The sequence below is a fragment of the Anthonomus grandis genome, chromosome 9 (assembly GCF_022605725.1).
Source record: "Anthonomus grandis grandis chromosome 9, icAntGran1.3, whole genome shotgun sequence".
Taxonomy (NCBI): domain Eukaryota; kingdom Metazoa; phylum Arthropoda; class Insecta; order Coleoptera; family Curculionidae; genus Anthonomus; species Anthonomus grandis.
The window spans coordinates 11,193,138-11,210,186 of NC_065554.1; the positions used below are offsets into that span (position 1 = coordinate 11,193,138).

The 17,049-nt window shown below is 30.3% G+C and overlaps 2 protein-coding genes and 1 long non-coding RNA gene across 3 annotated transcripts in view; 2 read left to right on the forward strand and 1 right to left on the reverse strand.

The window, feature by feature from the left end:
* The window catches only part of LOC126740427 (glucose dehydrogenase [FAD, quinone]-like), a 41,351-nt gene extending 28,366 nt beyond the window's left edge, over window positions 1-12,985 (reverse strand). The window contains exon 1 of the mRNA XM_050446452.1: window positions 12,675-12,985. The gene's annotated coding sequence lies outside the window, so the exon portion shown is untranslated. The remainder of the gene's footprint in view (window positions 1-12,674) is intronic.
* The window catches only part of LOC126740428 (flotillin-2), a 512,088-nt gene that overhangs the window by 126,852 nt on the left and 368,187 nt on the right, over window positions 1-17,049 (forward strand). The gene's annotated exons all lie outside the window — the stretch shown is intronic.
* LOC126740431 (uncharacterized) lies at window positions 13,863-16,844 on the forward strand. Its single transcript, XR_007661907.1, has 3 exons — window positions 13,863-14,538; window positions 16,199-16,334; window positions 16,400-16,844. It is a non-coding gene; the product is annotated as an uncharacterized LOC126740431 (long non-coding RNA).

Sequence of the window (17,049 nt, forward strand, 5' to 3'; positions counted from 1 at the left end):
TAGATTAGGCCATGTACGCTCCAGTCGGAGAGGGATCACATGCTCAAAATCATATTTAAATGTTATAGCCAAAAAATATCTAAATATATATATAAATAATATATATTATCTTTAATATAAAAGCAAATTCATTAATTCAATAAAATATTTTGTGTTTAATTTCAATTTCAAATTCTCCGCCTCTAAAAAACATCGTTTACATCGATTTTACTGAGGCTGTTGATCATGTGAACGACGACTATTCATAGATGAAATTATAACATGTTTGATTTTCTTTTTTGATCTAGAACTTTATTTCATAAGCTAGTGCAATTTTTGTTGTATCCGTTGCAAGTTGTATGTCAATAGTATGCCAGCCACAACCATAAATATTTTTTATTATAGTCACATTTGATTTATTAACATTCTCAAACATATTTGTTGAAAAACAACGCTGATTTCATCAAAGTGAATTAATTATAATGTTTATGTCTACTATTTTAAGAACTTCATCGATGCCTAAAGATTGATACAGATACGATAACAGTTGATCTTTTAGCTCTTAGACATTTATGCCTTTGTGACGAAATCTGTATTTAATACGCACTTCTAAAAACCCAATAAGTAAAAAATTATTACAGTTAAGACGTTGTCGCATAGGTGTAGTGCGTAAGTTGAGTCGCAGCTAAAGTCCAGTGCAACGATATATTAGAATGGTCACCCGTCAAAACACCAGCATTCCACCTGCCAAACAATGTCATCCACCTTCTATTTACATTGTTTGACAAGTAAAATGCTGGTGTTTTGACGGGTGACCATTCTAATATATCGGTGCACTGGACTTTACATGGTTACTCACAAACTATACCCATTGATTATTATGCCTTATATCCTAAAATAGGTCTATCACTCTCTATCTCCAGAGTCATGGTGACCAATTGCAGGTCCAAGAGTTCCACTACAGACTTGATTTGAGTCGTTATTACCGAGATGTGATGTTTACATTGATTCATAATCGCGGTCGAAGTGAGAAGTTATTCATGAGGTACCCCTATTCCCCATTAACCCTTAAACCCCAGATGGGCATGTCTCTCTTTCTCTCGAGACTCTTGATGACCAGCTGTAGGTCCATAACCTTTAACATCTCGTGATAATTTACAATACTCTTTACACTCCTAGTGACCTAGTGAAGGTCCATAAATGCTCTTATACTTTGAAAATCAGTTGGAACCTAGATACCTTGAGGCTGTTGCGTTACTTACAAACATAATTGACTTCAGTTTTCGCTTCTGTCGGTTTTTTAGACTAAAAGTAGTACTGCTATTTATTTGGAAGAAGTAAGTTATGTTCCATATAAAGAAGAAAAAGGGAGTTTAAATAAGGTTTGAATAAGTACACATCATCATAGATATTAAGGAAGTCTATATTCCACAACTATCAAACTGTAAATTGTTCCATCTGCCATTCTTTAATATGTGCCAATAAATGAACATATTTTCTGTTGTACGACTTGTTTGATCTATTATGCTAATGGTCTGGCGCCATATAAGCTGTGGTCCTTCGATTAAACCAATATTATCCACCAGAACTCTCCATCGGCAGAATTAAACAAATGTATTCCATTCTATTGGGGAAAGAAGCCAGGCAGAAGTTCTTCCCGGAATAACATTTATGACAGTCATAAATAAATAAATCTGTGGTTATGATAATTATATATGTCAAAATGTTTAATTTAATAACAATTTATATGCAGTGCTTTTATTTCAAAACGAACCACACTTAATAATTTCGTGTTCTGTCAATCACCTCCTCACTTCCAGCTAACTGACTTTGATATGTCAAATAGGAACCCCCACGTGTGACACATCATTGTAAGCAGCATGCTGTCAATTCAATAGTGCCAAAAAAATTAAATGGGTTAACGTCCCAGCGAATAATGACCAAAAATGTCTGGGAATAATGGATACTTTATCGACCTCAACCTTTTGTATTTTAACTGAATAGTCTATAGTATGATACATAATTTTAAAGGGCATGCAATCTCCTATCTAACCAAACTGTAAAAAAAACAAAATCAGTTGACGTATAAGCGAATAGTAAGCAAAAATGTGTGGTAATAAAAGACCTTTTATCAACTTAAACTTTGGTAGGTCAAATGTGTATGTCTCATAATGTCACACATTATTCTAAATGGCAATTATAACAATTTTCCATCTTACTTCGCCAAAAAAATTGATGCAGGTTTAAGCGATTGCCCAGTAAAAGTGTATGGTAATGAATACGAATAAACTGTTTATAAACTTAATGAACAATTTCCAGGTATGTGGATTGGCAGCAGTGCAATTGAATGGCCCGCTCGGTCGCCAGACTTAACACCACTAGATTTTTTCCTTTGGGTGTATTTAAAAAGTGTATAAAACCCTACCTGAAAATATTCATGATTTAAAGCATCAAATTACCTGCGAATGTTTATAGCGGACAAACACTTGCCAATGACTTTATTATTGTCTCGCGAATAACGTAGCATATTTTGAGCACTTAATAAAATAAATCCTGTGAACTGATTAAATGGTTTATTTTTTAAACACCTTTTTACACCCTTACTGTTTATAAGTCTATAAACTTACATTTCTGATACACTGTTGGGTGGTATGCTCATTAAAATGATGTATCTCACTATAGAATAGCCATTTGACATACCAAAGTACAACGTCGATAAAATATTCATTATTACTCGACATTTCAGCCAACTATTCGCTAGTACGTAAATCGATTTAATTTTTTTTGACGTCTAATTTGAGAAATAAATTAGACGTCCTCCTGTATATTTAGCTTGACGTGTTCTAAGTTATTAAGGGTGGTTCGTTTTGAAATGAAATCATGAAAGCACTGTATATTAACTAACCTGACTCACATTTCTATTTTACTATTGACCTACATTCCTCAAGAAAGTAATAATTAATACCAGTCTATGGAGAACCACAACCATAGTAAACCAATTGTAAACTTTATCTCTACAACTATAGATCTAAATCCTGCAGAAGAAAAAGCAAAGGGAAAAAACCTTGTCTCTGTAATTATGCAGTTAGTCAGAGGTGGCAAGATATGTTGGAATATTATGAGAATTATTGATTTGCACTCATTCTCACCATTGCGACCTCTTAAGTTTCAGACAACAAAATTCACCCCAACTCTCTTTAAGAAAATTACTTTTATTGTAAAATAAAACAAAAAAGTTTAGTTAAAATCTATAAAGCTGCTGTTGGCTATTGGACTTGTAAAGTTAATTAGAACGAGAAAACTCAAACTATAAATCAAGAAAAATTGATTTATAGTTTTTTGACATTATCTGTAGACCTAATAAAAATATTCCAAAAAAACAACCACCTACAAATAATAAATGGACAATAACAAATGGTAATAGTGACGTGCTTATGGGTCTTAATAAATTCTTTGAAATTTAATATTAAGAGTATACCCTTACAAGAGATATTTACACAAAGAGACTTCCATTTAACTTTATTTATATACTACTTAAACTTGAGCAGGCCTTCACTGCCATGATTATCCGACCATATTATACCATCTTATATAACCAACTGGTCGTAAGCGTGAACTTCTCAAGCTTTGGTCAAGTTTACGTTTATTTTCCTTTATTGATATTATATTGTTTGGTTTTGATATTTGAACTTGGAAACCCAAAGATTTTCGGAAATCCACTCTTTAAGGATGTTCTTGAATCATTTGTTTGAATAATTTATTAGTATATTTAAGGTGCGTTTTGTTTTATTGACTGGTTTAAAATAGAATATTTTTAAATGAAGGTCATAGGATGTGAAGGTTAGCAGGTGGTAGTTGGCAAAACGGGCTATTTGTAAATTTAAATTATTAAAAAAAGATGTTTTGCTTTATAGACATTTTTAATGTATTAATTAATTTTTGAATATGATTTCTTGTGAAGTTATAGTACAAGTATAACCGGACCAATATTAAATCGTCGTTCGAAACTAAAATGAGTTTAAGAAATTACTTTTCAAAACATTGTTTCATCATTCATTTTATATACTATGTACTGTGTTTTCAAAGTTGATTTATCATTTTATCATTTATTTTAACCGATAGTAGAACTCGTCAAAAGGATTTGATATACCAAAAATCACCTATATACTCAATACTCAAATATTTATTTCCATAGACTTATATAAATAAGTATCCGATAATGTCAAAAAATGATAAGACCTAAACATACAAGTTTTAAAAAGGCCTTAAAAAAAACAATAAAAAATCTACAATTAACTAAAGACTAAGAATATAGGAAAAACTACAACTTTTAACAAACAAACAAATACGAATTATGGGAGTAAGGATAAGACGCTGCAATTTAAATATTCCGTTACCGTATAAAAGGAATTTTTAATTAAAATTCTTTCCAATGAAGCTTTGAAATTATTAACCTTCTCAATTTTTTTTATTTCAATAGGAAGATTATTGTATAATTTAATTGGTAAAACTACTGGGCTGTTTGCCACTTTGGTTAATTTATATTTGGGTAAATCCAAATTTCAGTTACACCCTGAGTTCAAAGTGGCTACCTCTAGACAAAGAATAATCAGACAGGTTACGCTTTATATGCATGATCGAGTTGAAAATAAATAGGCAAGAAAATGGCATAATTTTCAAGTTTGGAAAGAGTGTTCTACAAGAAAATGTATAAGGCTTAAATAAAATAGTTCTAATTGTTTTTTCTGGGCCGTAAAAACCTCACCACTTCTAGAACAGTTACCCCAACACATTATGCCGTATGACAAACATGACTGGACATAACCATAGTAATAAAGAAGTATTAGGCCAATTTTGTAAATATTTAAGCATAAAAATTAACATAGGTAAAAAATCTGTTATTTTCACCACAATATACAAACCACCATCTGCAAACATTAATCACTTTTTAGACAGCTTTGAGGACATTTTAAGTCTTAACGTACCCTTTTATGACTATCCAATTTTTGTCGGAGACTATAACATTAATTTTCTAAACCAAACTACACCAAAAAATTATTTTATCAAATTGCTTCAAAATTATGATTTGGAGCAATATGTTAAAAACCCTACTCGGTTTAGTCACACTGGAGATAACTCGAGTTTATTAGATCTAATTATAACAAGCAAAACATTCATCCCTGAAAGTTGTGAGGTGGTACCTATTTCAGAAAGTGTATCTGATCACTGTTTAACTTTTGCATGCTTTAATTTGATTTCAAACAAGCCATTTCAAAAATTTGTTTCTTTTAGAAATGATAACGATATTACAGTGGGTGACTTTGAGAGGGACGCTCGAGCACTAAATTGGGATATTATTTATTATATAACTAATATTAATAATAAATTAAACATTTTTAATTCGTTTATCATGTTTTTACTTAACAAGCATGCTCCCTTGAAACAAAAAAAATCCAGGATAGGCCATATACACCATGGATTACGAATAACATTAAGTTGCTAATGAAATTAAGAGATAAGGCCCACAAGAAATATCTCAGCATGGAACCGACGCCAAACTGCAATACTATATACTACTTACTTTCAATCTCTTTCTACAAAGTCTGGAAGGGATTTTTGGAAATCTGCTGAAAAGTTAAATCTGACCAAAACTAAAAATACCAATGACATTTTTCAGCTATTTCCAGATTCATCTGCAATAAATAATTATTTTGTAAATTCTAATTCAAGTACATATACTACCTCAGATGAAAAGGTTAATTTTTATAAACAAAATAAGCATCAATCATTTACCGAGGAGTTAAGGTTTGGTCTAATAGACGAAGAAGCATTAATCCAAATTTTAAATTCTATTAGCACTAATGCCACAGGCGAAGACGAGATATCAATAAGAGATATTAAATTATGCTTTCCTTATTGTAAATATGCTTTAATAAATAATAAATAAATAAATCGATTTTATTACGTAACTGCCAGATCACATAGGCATAAATTGATAATTTCTTTAAAACCATATCTACATGATAAGACCAACTAAGATGTTCATCAATTAATATTCCTAAGTACTTGACAACCTTATTTTGTTCTATGGTTTTGTTATGCATTTTAACAAGCAAGCTTTTATTCAAATCGGTAAGACTAAAAAATATCATTTCAGTTTTTGTCTCATTAAGTACTAGGCTGTTCCTGCTACTGATACTTATCATTCGGTCATCTACCTCGGTTGAACCTCTAGATAGTTCTTCTAAGAGACCACTCGACGTTGATATAACAACATCATCTGCAATCGCAGGCTATATGGTTGCCAGGAAATTCGTCCAAGATGCTATCAAAAAATATAATAAACAACAACTGGTAGGGACTCAGACGCAACTGAAACATTTCCATTCTTTAATATCGTTTTTTAATATCTACCGGTCAGGTAGGATTTAATCCATTTATGGGCAAGACCACGCATACCACAGTCATTAAATCTATCCAACATTAGGTTAATATTTATTATATTATTGTTTAATTCCAAATTAGACAAAACATATGAGCATAGGGACAAAATTGCATCTTGTGTAGAGCGACCCGTCCTAAAACCAAACTGGTATTTAGTAAAAAAAATTTCTTTGAGTAGAAAAGACTCCAAACGTTTAGAGAAACACTTTTCAAAAACTTTCGAAAACACCGATAAGAGTAAAATTTTTCGATAATTGGATATCAGATGCTTATCATCTCCTTTATGAATAGGGACAACAAGAGAGTTCTTCAGAGCCGATGGAAATGACCCCTCCTGAAATGACAGATTAACAAGATATGTAATCGGTGTCACCAAAAATTCAAGGACGTGTTTAATAAGAGAGCAGGGAATTCCATCATCACCAGCCGAGTGTTTGTTAGTGACAGATAAGATGATTTCACGTATATAATAGCTGTATAATAAAAGAGATAGTAAAACATTAAAAAACAATAATATAATAATTAACGAATTCCTACCGTTTTTTGTTGTTGGTACCGTTTATGGTTTTCAGTACGAATATTTGGTTCGATCGTTTGGATCAACCTTTTAATAGTGCGTATTTCAAGAGTCTGATTATTTTGTGCGGAAAAATAGCTCATGTTTATCAAAACAATGAACTAGTGGACATAATACTTACCTATGGAGATCATGCAGGTTGTATGCGAAAATGCTTCCTTTACGAAATCTTTCTGCCCACGTATGTTTATAGTTTATGTTAGTTATTAGACTTGTGATACAGGGTATTTAAAAGAACAACTAAGAGGCCACGCTGGGAGAGAGCTGGGGAAGAGCTACTCAACCTGTCACAAATTAAGGAAGGCATTTTAGAAATGGTTGAAGACGACTCAACAATAAGTACTCGAACTAGTTGACGTTTCTCATCGTAAAGTGTGGAATACAAGAAGGACAGTATATTATCCTTATCATTTTCAACGGGTACAATCGTTACAACCTGAAGATCCTCCTAGAGCATAAAAGAAGATTTTACAAAATTAATTTTGTTTACAGTCTAGATCACTTTTATATGAGATGTAGCACAAAATTTCCACAATAATCATGTTTGAGTAGTAGAAAATCTGCATGCTGTAAAAAGATCTAATTTTCAACATATATTTTCATTAAATTTTTGGGCTGGCATGGTAAATGGCATGCTTATTGCACCCTACTTTTTTCCACCTTCACTGACCGGCGAAGTTAGAAGATTTTCTGCGGTAAAATCTGCCACAATTAATATCAGATATTCCTCTAAATGTGAGACAAAATATGGGGTTCCTACATTACGAGGCTCCACCACATTTTAGACGAGAACCTCTAAATAATGTTTCCGAATAGATGGATAGGGCGCAATGGACCCATTTCTTGGCCTCCTCGCTTCCCAGATCTAACGCTTTGTAATTTTTATGTGGGACTATTTGAAAGAGCCTGATGATGGAGCAGTAAATACTGTGAAAGAACTTCAAGAGCGCATTGAAAATTCTTGTGATTTAATTCGCGGACACCAGGATTTTATTTTCGTTCGATGATTGTAGAGAGTCGTGGATTTGCCGAGCCAGATTGTGTATTAATCGAACAAATGGAGAGAATTTTAAACAATTTTTGTAAAAACGGTAACCATTTTACATTTCCAATAATGTGAAGTAACTCTCTTATAAGAAGCTTTTATATAGGTGATTTTTGATAATTAACGTCTTTTTAAGAGTTTTACAAGCCGTTAAAATAAATAACACTCCACTTTGAAAATACTTTGTATATAGATACAAATATCATCTGATCAGATACAAGCAAGTTGTTATTTTTTGTTTCTCTTGGTAGAAATGCTTATTACATTCTCATTTAATTCATCTCTTTTAATTCATTGTTTACTCTATAGACGAGAGAGCCGTCAACTATACAGGATGTAACATAAGTGATTACTTTAATTTTAAGGAGTGATTCCTTGTAATTTTTTAAGTAAAAGAGTTAATATTAACGTATATCCGGAGACGCTTCAATTTCGAGATACAGGATGTTAATTTTTTTAATCGACTTTTTATTAATACAGGGTGTCGAATTACATCGCAATATTTTACCAGCCGCATCTTTGTCTAAAAATAAGACAAGAAGTCCATATACAGTATGGTTTAAAAGTGCATCGTTTTTAAGTTACAGGGTGTTTTATGAATCATGTTAAAGATGGTTTTTTGTTAATATATCCGGAACGCCCAGTTGTAATCATTTGAAATTTTCAACATTTACTATTGGTTTTATTAAAAACTGATATTGTGTAAAATAAGTGGTCGGTAAAGTTTAAATTGTTAAAACTTTTTTTCTAGCAACTCCGTGATAATTTTGGTATTAGAATTGAAAAGAACAAACATTTTTACATAAAAAAGGTGCTCTTGTCTAATTTCGATAGGAGCTTCCGTTTTCGAAAAAATCAATTATTAATAAGTCATGAATTGGTATTTCAAAAAGTAACTACAAATAACATCTTGTAAAATAATAGTTGGCTGTGTTTGTTGACAATTAGTTTATTTGTTAAATTTTGTTAAACGTTTTGTTGACATTTCACATTTTTTAAATTTGCTTTGGCAAAGTAAATTAGTTCTTTTTTGTGATTCATTTTTCAAAAATTATGGATAGATTTACAAATCAAGAATTAGCTGACATGCATTTTGTTTATGGTTTGTGTAATGGCAGTTCTTTGGCGGCTGTCCGTGAGTATCGCCGAAGATTTCCCCTAAGACATGTTCCAGATCGTCAAGTTTTTATAAACACTCACCGAAATTTATGCAATAACGGAAGTTTTCAAAGAGCTCGTGGACAAGGCAGACCACAAGAAGATTATAATTTAGAAAATGTTTTAAATGTTTTTGAAGAAAATCCGGGGGCAAGTATAAGAAATGTGTCAAGAGCCACACATATCCCTCGCTCTTATAGTAAGTAATTAAAAAAATGCTTATTGTTACGATAGTAATTTAATTTTTATTAGATTGGAAGAATGCTAAGATCCCAAGGGTTACATTCGTTTCATTACCAGCGGGTCCAAGATTTAGAGCCAGACGATTTTCCGTTGAGGATCCAATTTTGTCAATGGGTAATTAATAATTCAAACTTAATTCCTTCCATTTTATGGACGGACGAAGCCACTTTCACACGAAATGGTTCATTTAACATGCATAATATGCATTTTTGGGAAGATCAAAATCCAAGAGCCATAAGGCGTAGTAATTTTCAAAGAAGGTTTTCGGTAAATTTGTGGGCGGGATTAATCGGGGACCAACCTATTGGCCCGATAGAATTACCCAATCGGCTAACTTCGGAGAATTATCTTCATATGCTGGAAAATAATCTTGTGGAGCTTCTGGAAGAAGTTCCTCTTATCTTACGCCAAAACATGATTTTTCAACAAGCCTGCTAATTTGGGTCGCAATGTGCGTGAGTGGATGAATAACCATTTTCCTGAACGTTGGATTGGTCAAGGTGGTCCTATAAATTGGCCTCCTCGATCTCCAGATCTAACTTCGTTAGATTATTATTTATGGGGACACTTAAATGAGTTGGTATATGCCGTGGATATAAATACCCGTGAACAACTGATGCAAAGGATTAATTGGGCTGTTGAATGAAATAAAGAGAAATCCAATTTTTGTTTTAAGGGCTACTCGCGCAATAACGCGTAGGGCAAGATTGTGTCTTCAGCAAAATGGAAACCACTTTGAACAATTGTTGTAATTTGTGCTTTTTTGTTTGGTGTTTTTATGTTTTTTTTTACGTAATAAGTTAATTGTTTCTTTTTTTTACCTATTCAATTACATTAAAAAAAAAAAACAATTGACTCGAAAAACAATTTTTGATTTTAAATAAAGTATTTGTGATAGTCTTAGGTCATGTTTATCCCCAACGGATTTTTAAGATGCTTTTTAATTTTATTAACTGTTACCAAAATAACTTACGCGTTCTCTTTGCAAAACATTTACATCTAATTTTTTCGAAAACGGAAGCTCCTATCGAAGTTAGACAAGAGCACCTTTTTTATGTAAAAATGTTTGTTCTTTGCAATTCTAATACCAAAATTATTACGGAGTTGCTAGAAAAAAAGTTTTAACAATTTAAACTTTACCGACCACTTATTTTATGACCCTGTATACATTTTGGCAAAAATGGTTGCAATATCAGTTTTTAATAAAACCAATAGTAAATGTTGAAAATTTCAAATGATTACAACTAGGCGTTCCGGATATATTAACAAAAGAACCATCTTTAACATGATTCATAAAACACCCTGTAACTTAAAATCGATGCACTTTTGAACCATACTGTATATGGACTTTTTGTCTTATTTTTAGACAAAGATGCGGCTGGTAAAATATTGCGATGTAATTTCGAGACACCCTGTATTTGAAAAACGTTTATTAATTTTTAATTGCTTAGTTTGATACAAATATTAAATGCAAAAAAAATGGTAGCGTATCCACAGAACCAATAACAAAATAAAAACATTTTAATCGGCTAACCATTTGCGACGCCATTGCAATTAATATTTAAAATATAACACCAAAAATAGCATCTTATTAATTAGTTTATTGAAATTTTTTAAATAGTTAGTTTTCTAGGTAGTTAGTTTTTTTATAGAGGTTAGAAATGTGCTGAGATATGAAAACAAAGATACCTAAAAAATCAAGCGACAAAAACTGGCATTTCTAGTTGTTTTATTAAAAAAAAAACATTCTTACAAAAATATTCAGGCTAAATGTGAGAATTTCAAGAGATACCTTATAAAAATAATTAATAAACAGCAAAAATTTCAACAAATTCGGTAAACGCCTTTTTTAGAAATTAATAGAAAAACAAAAATTGATTTAAAAAAAGTTTAACACGCTGTATCTTGAAAACGAAAACGCCTCTTTGAACATACGTTTATATGAACTTTTTTTACTTTAAAAATTATAAGAAATCACACCTTAGAATTAAAATCATCACTTATGTTACATTTTGTATATACCGAATTCCATTTCACTTATTTTGATTCTTCTCTACGCTCGAAAAGAAGAGAGTCTACATTCGCATAAAATGTAGACTTTTACTTAATCTTCCATCCAAATCATGTTCTTTCTTAGAAATTCTCTTACTCTCCTACTTTCTATTCAAAGAAGTGTAAGTGTTTTAAGTCCTTAATAGTTAAATTGTTACTTTACTTTTTCACATACATAAATAAGATTACAATCTGGATGAGTAATTTAATGAAAAAAAAAAAGAGTAATATGGTATGTTTTGCTTGTTTTTTTAAGTTTTGTGATTTTAGTTGGTATGTTTTTATTTAAACTTATAGTTAGTTTAATTTTTGCTCTTTTAGTCCTGGCTTTTCAACAACATTTTATGTTTATAATAAAGCATTTTTTACTTTATGTTATTTATTTGTGTATTACTATTTTTTTTTATCTTTGTTTTTATGCATTTTTTAATTCAATTTAATTTTCGTTTTAATATAAAAATTTTTGTTGGTCAATATTTTTTTTAAATTAAGTAAATTTAGTAAAGCTGCATGAGAATTTAAATGTTTTTTTTTTGAAAAAAAGAGTTTCAAAATGTTTTGATATATGTATATATATATATACCAAAAATATTTTTGGCTATTTTTAAACATATTTTTAAAATTGTAGTAGCAAAATATATTTTTTATGATGAAGAACCACTTTTTCTTTAAATGGCTTTTTTATACCCCTTTTTTCAATACATTTTATTTTAATTTCTTTTTATTTATTCAAATCTTATGAAAAGTACAAACATAGTATTTAAAATATATTTAAAAGATTTGACGGCTTAGAATTAAAAAAAATTAAATGATGTAGAAAAGAAAAGTCGACAAATAAGAAATTCAGTTGACATCCTCTTAATATTAGTTAATATCAGAGACATTTAAATAATTTGCCAGTTTTATTATAAATGCATCTAAAAAAGTTGCTTACATTGAATTTGCTTTAATTTTTATAAATTTGTGAAAAGTCTTATAATATTTTTAAAATGTTTAATTATAAAACAAAGGCAATTAATATTACTTAAATTTGCTGTGAGCATTTTTAATAATATTAGCTATATTATTATTCTAGTAATATTTGCTATATAAGTTTTTTAAGACAAACTTAAAAAAATCGAATTAAATATTTTTTGTACGTTACGATACCTTCCTAAAATATTTCATTTAATTTACCTTATTAAATATCTATTATAGATAATAACACAAACACTGCACTCGCACAAAGTCACTTTGAGTCCAACCTGCCAAAATGTATAATAAATATATTAAAATCCCATCAAAGAACCAAAATAATGAATGGAAATGTCTATTTTTATTGAAAAAAATTCCAGAGGAATTATTTCGAAAAAAACACTAGTAAACTTTTTTGATTTTGGTTATCGATAGGAGCAGTTTGGCTTTTGATTGAAGTATAAAATATTTAAATTTAAAATATCTGTCTGCAGGTGATACCGGCGTCTCCCACCACCACGCGGAGTACTTGCTCGATTGATTCCATTGAAAATTATATTAACGAGCCCGTGGCTTTCAATACAACATTTAAGGTTAACACATTAAGTGCGACAAAGGTTATATTGCTGGTAAATAAACCACTTACTTATAAACATTTTACAGGCAATTTCCCGTAAGAAAGGATTCATGTATATGTACGCATACAGGGCTGTCTAAAGATTTTGTGTATATTGAAAGAAATTGTCTTTTGCAGAAAAAAACGCTATTAGGCTGAAATCTATTAAATTTAAAACTTATTAAAGATAATTTGTAGCAGTACTTCAGAACGTGTTTTAGACTGGTTTAAATGTATTTAATTAGTCTTGCTAAAATTTTTACTGCTATTTGTAAAAATGTACTATTATTAAACAAGATACTTCAATTCAATAAAGGCAATAATGGCCGTTTACTTTGTACCAATAATATTTTTTACTTGGACTTTTTTACTAAGACTTAACTAACTAGTCACTCAGCAATGCCTAGAAGATATCGAAACATTGGTGTCGTAACAAGAAGACCTTATGCTCTGAAATAAAGAGCAATTGGGATATTGGAAAATACTTTGGAAGAATTGTTTGAAGTGCTATAGAAAGGCGAATATCTAGGCAAAATAAAAGCTGGTGTTTATTTTTCTAATTAATTTAATTTTTATTATAAAATTGAGTCATAAAATACAGTATTTTCAATTATCAGTCAAATAAAGTAATAATTTTTAATGATACATTAAACTAAAATACATTTTTATTGCTCATCTCAAATTTATAAGTGTCGGCATTAGCATCGCAACGAGGATTTCTTGATTTATGGGAGTTTTTTCTCCTTGCTTCCATTGTCCATGGGTATCTGACTTGCCGTTTGTCTGCTTTGAGTGTAGAGGGGCAATCTTTTACTTGTCAGGATCAGTATTGATTTTTATTTTCGACCTTGCCACTGACCAGGGCCTTGAAAGTTTGGGCGATTTATGGAACAGTAAAAAGCTTCTAGTTCTCGAAATTTAGGTGGCGCTACAAATGCAAAACTAGTTAATCTGTCGCTTTTACCGAAGGTGGCTGTCAACCATCAAATTATGTCATATAAAATGCGGCTATTTTTCATAGTTCTTTAGCTTACACATGCTTTATTTTTACTTCTGCCGGAAAACTAACTTTCATTAATCAAATTTTACGAAACATCTTAACAAAATTGATCTGTTCTCATATTTCGCACAAAATTTTTCCAGTTGTTTAGTTCAGTGTGTTGTGCGTCAACTGTGATTAATTTTCATTTCGTTGTGCTGACACGTGGGATGCAGGAAAATTTAAAAGCAGTAAATTACATTGTTGTAAAGAAATTGAGATAAAAACAGTAAAAACTTTGAATCGAATATAGACATTGGCGACATTGCATTTGCATAAATAGTTATTGCAATAAACTTTTTTTGTGAGAATGAACAAATGAACAATTATATGCACGATAAAATTATATTACCCTACATTCATTCAATCCCAATTTAAGCCTTAAACCAGATGCCATACCTTCGGTTAATCTCCAAATTAAACAATACGAGGTAAGTTAGAATAGTTTTCCTAAGAAATGACTCCAATAGAGGTGTCTAAATTGCTTGGGTTAAACTAAGCTCTTTAATTAATAATTTAGGTTTATCATACTAAAAAAATATTATACTTAACTTAGTAATGTGTTTCTTAGACTGACACCGATATGTGGCCAAATATTTTATATGATATATTTGAAATCAATAAAATAATTTTTTTTATTTCCCAGATGTATAGGACATTCCATTTAAAAATATCTTTTTTCAGATCACAATTATATAGAACTGACTACTTTTGATCATATAGAGCAGCAGTCGACAACAGAATATGCTGAAGGATTAAAAGTTAAGAACTGCACCTATAAATTCAAATTCTTAAATGCAAATGCTTTATTTGCCCATATATAAAATTATAAAATACAGTTATAAATCTAATTCAAATTTTGACAAAAAGGATTAATTCTCGATTATAAAAACCGTTAATCTGTTGGTACAGACGAAATAACCCTTAAAAATAATTAATTTATATCAAATAAATCAAAAAGAAACAAGCGATAATAATAATAATAATATTAATAAAGAAAATTAATCCAGAACGGGAGAGCGGCAGATGCGGCAGCGGAAGAGAACCAAGGAGGGTAACGCCCAATATTTAAGACCATAAAAAAAGCAAAAACGCAAAATGTCGATGTCGATTCCCACAAGGGGTAAAGACAATTTTAAACTAATCATAATTAATAATGATTTTTTTAAATTTTTATTTTGTTAGATTTTTACCCTCATTTGTATCTGATGTTAATTAACCTATTTTTTGTTCAACTAGCAACTGTGATTTAATTTTTTAGAAAATATGTTTAAAGTTAGTTGTTTAATGCTGGATGGAATACTATTAACCCCCGCAAATTTAAAAGAGCGCTGAAATGATGCTGGCGTAGCACAACAAAAATATCATTGTTTCGTGTCATGTGTTCATGCTCAAAATCCAAATATTCATCTCGTAAGTTAGCCTGTTGGCCTTCCTTTATAATCCGATAAATAAAGTTAAACATATGATGCTTTCGTCTGTTTGTCATATTTAATTTTTTTTTTATTTAAAATTTTTGTCATTAAGATATGGCGTTATATGGTTTCTATATGAGATATTATAGGCAAATCGCATACAGGAATTTTTAATTTTTTGAATTGCGTTTTTGGTACTTGAACGTAAAGAGCCACCATATACCACATCACCGTAATCGAATAAAGATAAAATAAGGCTTTCACAAAGTAAATATTTTTGTTTTTGTAGACAAGTTCCGTTTAAATTTAAAGATGTTTATCAGGCGTAAATAGGCTGCTTTAATTTTGTTTTTTACATGGGGTTCAAAAGAGAGAAAATTGTCAAATATGATACCCAATTTTTTTGCCTCTGGGACAATTGGAACTGGAGTGTTATTTATATGAATATTTATCCGATTTTCAACATTTCGCCTTAAATTATTATTCGAACACATCAAAAGAATTTTAGATTTTTCAGCATTTAATTTGAGGTTGTGATTTTTTGTGTAGTTTTCTAGATTCATTAAATCAAACTGAAACTTATGCTGAAATAAGTTATTATTCATATCTTCAATAGAAACAGGAATATACAGTTGTGAGTCGTCAGCATACTGCTGTAATGTGGAATGTTTTACAGTTTTATACATGTCTGCCACGTAGAGTGAAAAAAGTAGGGGTGATAGTATAGAACCCTGAGGTACGCCTTGATTTGTTTGCCTATGTCTTTAGTAATATCATAGAATCCTAGGCGGAGTAATATCATAGGAAATGGGGTAAGATTTAATTTTTTTGAATGATTTTAGAAATCAATACTTCAAAATATGATCTCTATTTCTAGACATTGGAATCTAAAATAAATGGACCAGTGAAGCTCAATACATCTTGTTTCTCTATACTTTTTGAGAGCCTCAATGTTAAAACTTACTTAAAATGTGATGCCAAACCTGAGGGAAGAGCAATTTCAGCAGTTTCAATGTAGAGCAATTTTGGATTTTATATAAATCTTAAAGTGTGAAATTCTTAAAGACAAATACAAAATGGTAACTCCTGTAAATTTTACTTTTACCATATTTACCTATTGCCTCTTTCATTACTATTTTGTTGGTATTTTTTTATAATATTTAATAAGGAACACTACTAGTGAATTGAGGAGAGGTTGGTGATTTTTTAAAAAAAAATATTGACTTTGTACATTTTCTATAACCTTTGGCCACACCCTGTATAAGCTCTATTTTGAGAGTTTGCTCTTCATACAATAAAGCTTCTCATTAAAATAAGTTTATACATTATGGAATTTGGAAAAAAAAATATTTTATTTAAAATTTTAACAAGCATGTATAACTGTTAATTTTGATTGTATAAATTGTAAATTCTTTTCTGTAATTTTAATATAGTAATGCATTTGTCAATTTGTTATCTATTATTTCTGCTGCTATAATGTTTACTTATTTCTCTTTCATTGCTAATTTGTTAATAGTTATTTAATTT